Source organism: Citrus sinensis, chromosome 9, assembly GCF_022201045.2.
Source record: "Citrus sinensis cultivar Valencia sweet orange chromosome 9, DVS_A1.0, whole genome shotgun sequence".
NCBI lineage: Eukaryota > Viridiplantae > Streptophyta > Magnoliopsida > Sapindales > Rutaceae > Citrus > Citrus sinensis.
In genome coordinates, this window is record NC_068564.1 from 12,055,154 (window position 1) to 12,061,159 (window position 6,006).

Below are 6,006 nucleotides of genomic sequence, written 5' to 3' on the forward strand. Positions count from 1 at the left end.
TTTCTTTTATTTTTTTTATTATTGTTGATTTGTTTTATTTTATTTTGTTTTTCTTTCTTTCCTTGTCTAGTTAGTTTATGAGTGTTTGGGAACGTGATTTAACAAATCGTTTGGTTAAAAGAGAGTCAAAAATTGATAGTAGTCAAACTAGTTCTTTAGAAGTGATGGATGACCCAAATAGACTATTGCCAATACTTCCACTAGTGCAAGCAGAGAAAACCCTTAGAGAATACTTTTCACCACTTGCAGCCAACCAACCATCTTGTATTGTGTTGCCACAAACTACAGCAACACACTTTGAACTTAAGCCCTCTGTCATTCAACTTTTGCCATCTTTCCATGGGTTAGAGAGAGAGGATCCATATTTGCACATTAAGGAATTTCTTGACATATGCTCTACATTCCGTTTTCAAAATTTTAATGATGAGTCAATTAAGCTTCGTATGTTCCCTTTCTCATTAAAAGACAAAGCAAAAGCTTGGTTGAATTCACTTCCTGCTGGATCTATTAGTACATGGGATGAATTGAGTAATAAGTTTCTCACCAAGTTTTTCCCTATGTCTAAAACAAATGCCCTTAGGAGAGAGATAAGTGATTTTTATCAAAGAGAGGGTGAGCAATTTTATGAGTGTTGGGAAAGATTCAATGATTTACTCCTCAAGTGTCCCCACCATGGTTTTGAAAAATGGAGACTTATACAATGCTTTTATAACGGTTTAACCATGTCGAATCGTCATATGGTAGAGTCTATGAATGGTGGGAGATTTTTGAACTTACATGAAGGGGCTGCATGGGATTTCTTTAATTCACTTTCTGAGAATTCTCAACAGTGGGATTTTTCAAATCAAAGAGAAAAATCATCTCAAGTTTCTAGAAAGGGGTTATATGAAGTTAAGGATGATTTTGACGTGAAATCCACTCTAGCTACACTTTCTAGGAAAGTAGATGCCTTAGCTCTGAACCAATCAATGAATCATCATCCTAGTGTAGCTAATGAGGTATGTATTGATTATAGGAAGTTGAATTCTGTCACACGTAAAGACCATTTTCCTTTACCATTTATTGATCAAATGCTTGATAGATTAGCAGGCCATGAATTTTATTGCTTTCTAGATGGCTACTCAGGATATAATCAGATTCCCATAGCACCAAAAGATCAGGAGAAAACTACTTTCACTTGCCCTTTTGGCATATTTGCATATAAGAGAATGTCATTTGGATTATGTAATGCACCTGCTACATTTCAACGATGCATGTTGAGCATTTTTTCTGATATGGTGGAACGATTCCTTGAAGTCTTTATGGATGATTTTTCTATCTTTGGTGACTCGTTTGATCAATGTTTACATCATCTAACACTAGTTCTGTAGAGATGTATCGAGAAGAACTTGGTCTTAAATTGGGAGAAATGTCATTTTATGATAAAACAAGGTATTGTTCTCGGTCACATCATTTCGAGCAAAGGTATTGAGGTTGACAAAGCCAAGGTGGATCTCATTTCTAATCTTCCTCCACCCAAAATAGTCAGAGAAGTAAGATCTTTCCTTGGGCATGCTGGTTTCTATAGACGTTTCATTAAAGATTTTAGCAAAGTTTCTAGACCCTTATGTAATTTACTTGCTAAGGATGTACCTTTTATCTTTAGTGATTCATGTCTTATGGCATTTGAAAAATTAAAACAGTTGTTGACATCATCACTCATCATTCAGGCCCCAAACTGGAGCTTACCATTTGAGCTAATGTGTGATGCATCTGATTATGCAGTAGGAGCAATATTAGGAAAAAGAGTTGATCGAATTCCCCACGTTATTTACTATGCTAGTATGACATTAAATGATGCACAGTTGAACTATTCAACTACTGAAAAAGAAATGCTAGCAGTAGTGTTTGCATTGGAAAAATTTCAATCATATCTCATTGGTTGTAAAATAATTATATTCACGGATCATGATGCTCTTAAATATCTTCTCACAAAGAAAGATGCAAAAGCCAGACTAATTAATTGGGTGTTACTTTTGCAGGAGTTTGACTTGGAATTCAAAGATAAGAAAGGCACAGAGAATGTTGTGGCGGACCACCTCTCTCGTCTCCATTTTGACACAATTACAGAATCATTACCATTGAATGAGTCATTTCCAGATGAACAATTAATGAATGTGGAAGTATTACCTTGGTATGCTGATATAGTTAATTATCTTGTTACAGGTAAACTTCCAGAGCATTGGACCAAGCAAGACAAGGCTAAATTCTTTGCAGAAATAAAGAATTTCTTTTGGGATGACCCGTATTTGTTCAATTATTATGCAGACCAAATTGTTAGACGATGCGTCCCAGAAAGTGAAATTCTGAATATCCTTTCATTCTGCCATGAACAAGCTTGTGGAGGCCATTTCAGCGCTAAGAAAACAGCGACTAAAGTTTTACAATGTGGTTTCTATTGGCCAACTATATTTCGAGATGCTTACACTTTCTGTTCTTCATGTGATAGGTGTCAACGAATGGGGAGCATTACACGAAGGAACATGATGCCATTAAATCCAATTTTAGTGGTTGAAATTTTTGACGTATGGGGTATCGACTTCATGGGGCCCTTTCCCCCATCTTTTGGCCATCAATACATATTGGTTGCTGTTGACTACGTATCAAAATGGGTAGAAGCAATTCCATGTAGGACCAATGATCACAAGGTGGTGATAGCATTTTTGAAAAGCAACATTGTTTCACGCTTTGGATTCCCTCGAGCAATAATTAGTGATGGTGGTGCCCCTTTTTGTAACAAAGCATTCAAAGCTCTTTTGACAAAGTATTCAATCACACACAAAGTGGCGACCCCGTATCATCCGCAAACCAGTGGCCAAGTTGAGATCTCCAATCGAGAAATAAAGCACATATTAGAAAAGACGGTGAGGCCGGACAGAAAAGATTGGTCATTAAGACTTGATGATGCCTTATGGCATATAGAACGGCTTTCAAGACCCCGATTGGGATGTCACCCTACAGGCTAGTGTATGGAAAAGCTTGCCACCTACCTGTGGAACTCGAGCATCGTGCATATTGGGCCATCAAGAAATTCAATTTTGACATGCAGCAAGCCAGCTCAGAAAGAAGATTACAGCTGGCAGAACTTGAAGAAATTCGCAATGATGCATACAAAAATGCCAAGATTTACAAGCAACGAATGAAAGTCTTCCATGATAAGCAAATTATGAGAAAATCATTCACTCCAGGTCAGAAAGTGCTTTTACTCAATTCTCGCTTGCACCTATTCCCAGGTAAGTTACGCTCTCGTTGGTCTGGCCCATTTATTGTTCATACTGTTTTTCCACATGGGGCAATTGAAATTAAGGACCCAAAGAATGGTGTCACGTTTAAAGTTAATGGTCAAAGATTAAAGCCATATCTAGAATACCAACCACATGGAGAAGACACCGAAATAAATTTGACTGACCCACCAGATTTGAATTGATTTTTTTTCTTTTCGTTGATTTGATTTTTTTTTCTTTCTTTATATTATTCTTCTGCTAATTGAAATTATTTTTGCATAAGTGTGTTTGTTTAACTATTAAGTTTTCTTTTATCGTTTTTAATCATGAGTACCTTACTTAGACCGTTCCTCCTGAACATTCTTAAACCACTTCAACGTGTCAAAACTCATCTCAAAAGGCAGATTCAATTTTGTAAAACACATCGCATTTGGGCTCTACAACCACCAGAGTTAGTAGCCTATGTTGAGGGTTTAGAAAGCCAACTCAGAGACATGTGGAGAAGTGTTTACGACATCTAGTTGGAGCTTGAGGTAAATTCAATAAGAGAACGATTTTAATTTTCTTTGTGTGTTTTAATTTGTTTTTCTGTTTGTGTGCTTTAGTTTGTTACCCCGGTGAAGTGGCGGATAACGGTACTCCGTGACAATCAAGTCGGTTACTTCAGTTTACTCATGAGGAATAACATACCTGCTGACATCCATTGGTTAATCGAGGCTAAAGTACGATCGACAGGTGAGTTACCTCCAAAATTTATTGCATACATGCCTGGTTGTGGTAAAGGAAATTATGCAAGAAAACGACGAGCTCGAAGAATTTCTGTTGCTTGTCATAAGTGTGCCAGAATGAGTTGCAATAAAAACCCATGTTCTTTAGGAATGGTGTCTGATAACAGGGAAGATAAGATTCAATTCATTAGGGATGGCTTGAATAAGGAGTCATTGGATGATATCCTTTTGTCTCTTGAAACGCATCCCAGTGGATATGTGCAAGGAGCGATTCTCCAATTATGGCCATTATTCCAGAAAGAGCATGTACGATATAGTCTCGGGAATCTGACTATAAACGACCTTGTTTGCCAGTTTATAAGAAAACTGGATAGGAAGCCTATCTTCGACCCATAGAGGGCGTTCAAGCCGTTTCTGGACGTAAAACCAGAGGAAGATGTGAGCCACAGTCGCAACTACCTGTAAATATCCTTTCACTTTACTGTTATTTTATTTCACTATTGTTTTATTGTGTGCATTATTGTCTTTAAAAATTTTATTACTGTTTGCTTTTTCCTTATTACTGTTTTCTTTTTCCCTTTTACTGTTTCCTTTTTGACTAGCGAGCCACGTGCTTTATGCGTTATTTGACACTGACACGTTACCTCATACACAACTGTGATCCACTGTCACCAAGATTCTTAAATGTGATTTCCTTTTTGTCAAGCACTCACAAATTGTTTTCGAGAAGTATCACAATGGCAGCTACTCCCAATAGACAATTCAAGAACATTTGTGTGCTTTCTGGATTTACCTATGGCAAACATAAAGAGTTCGTTGAGGCAGCTATAGATCTTGGTCGAAGCATAGCAGCGAGAAAATTACACTTGGTGTATGGAGGAGGTAACCGAGGGTTATCAAAAATGGTCTCAGAAGCAGCTTTTATCAGAGGAAGTCAAGTGTTAGGCATCATCCCAAGAGTCCTAAAACCATTGGGCAGTTCGTCTGACTCATCAACTGGAGAAGAGTTAGTCGTCTCAGGTATGCAAGAAAGAATAACTGAAATGCTTAATCATGCTGATGCTTTTATTTTCCTTCCAGGAGATCTTGCAACACTAGAGGCACTTATCACACTAGCATCTTAGGCCCATCTGCACATCCACCAGAAACCCATCGGTTTGTTAAATGTCAATAACTTTTATGATGGCTTTATCGCATTTCTTAACCATGCAATAAAAAACTATTTCATTCCTTCTAATGTGAAAAAACTTTTTATTTGTGCTCACACTGCTAATGAGCTACTTGATCTGTTACAAGCTTATAAACCGGAGCCAGACCCCTGGACCTTTGTGTTGGAGCATCCACATAATGATGGTAACAGTAGCCGCAGTAAGAAGTACAAATTAGATTTAACTCTCCGCTTGTAAATATTGTTTTCTGTGTTGCACCACCCAGGTGATGTCTTCTAAACTCTACTTCTTTCATTTCAAACATTGAGGACAATGTTTCGTTCTGGTTGGTGGGAGGGAATAATCGATAATTGTGGAATTTTGGTTAAGTTTTTACTAATTTTTTGTTGTAGAAACTAACTGTTGCTAACTTTTTGTGTTGAAGATGGCTGAATATGGAGTGTAGTGACTCTAGAAACGCATCTTCATCGTTTTAAAAAAAAATTTAAAAAAAACTTAAAAAAAAAGTTCAGACATTTTCTTTTTCTTTATTATGTGTTTATGTTTATTTTTCTTCTTTTTAATTTCTCCTCTATAAATATACATTTTCCAACTTTTGAGTCGAAGATGGCTGAATATGGAGTGTAGTTCCTCTAGAAACGCATCTTCTTTAAAAAAAAAAAATCATTTTCATTTTCTATCATTTTACGTGTAACTTTTCTAATTAGTTTTTATGCATCATTTTCACATTTCTGCATGCATATTTTCCTTTCATGTTTAGAATAGGTTGGGGGGTAGAATGTTGTTTAAAAAAAATTATGTGATTTGTTTTAACATTGGATGACATGATTAATTTCAAATTTTAGT

General features: G+C 36.6%; 1 non-coding gene across 1 annotated transcript; it reads right to left on the reverse strand.

The window, feature by feature from the left end:
* Window positions 1–572: 572 nt before the first annotated feature.
* Window positions 573–679, reverse strand: LOC127900102 (small nucleolar RNA R71). Its single transcript, XR_008052127.1, has one exon. It is a non-coding gene; the product is annotated as a small nucleolar RNA R71 (small nucleolar RNA).
* Between the last annotated feature and the right edge of the window lie 5,327 nt (window positions 680–6,006).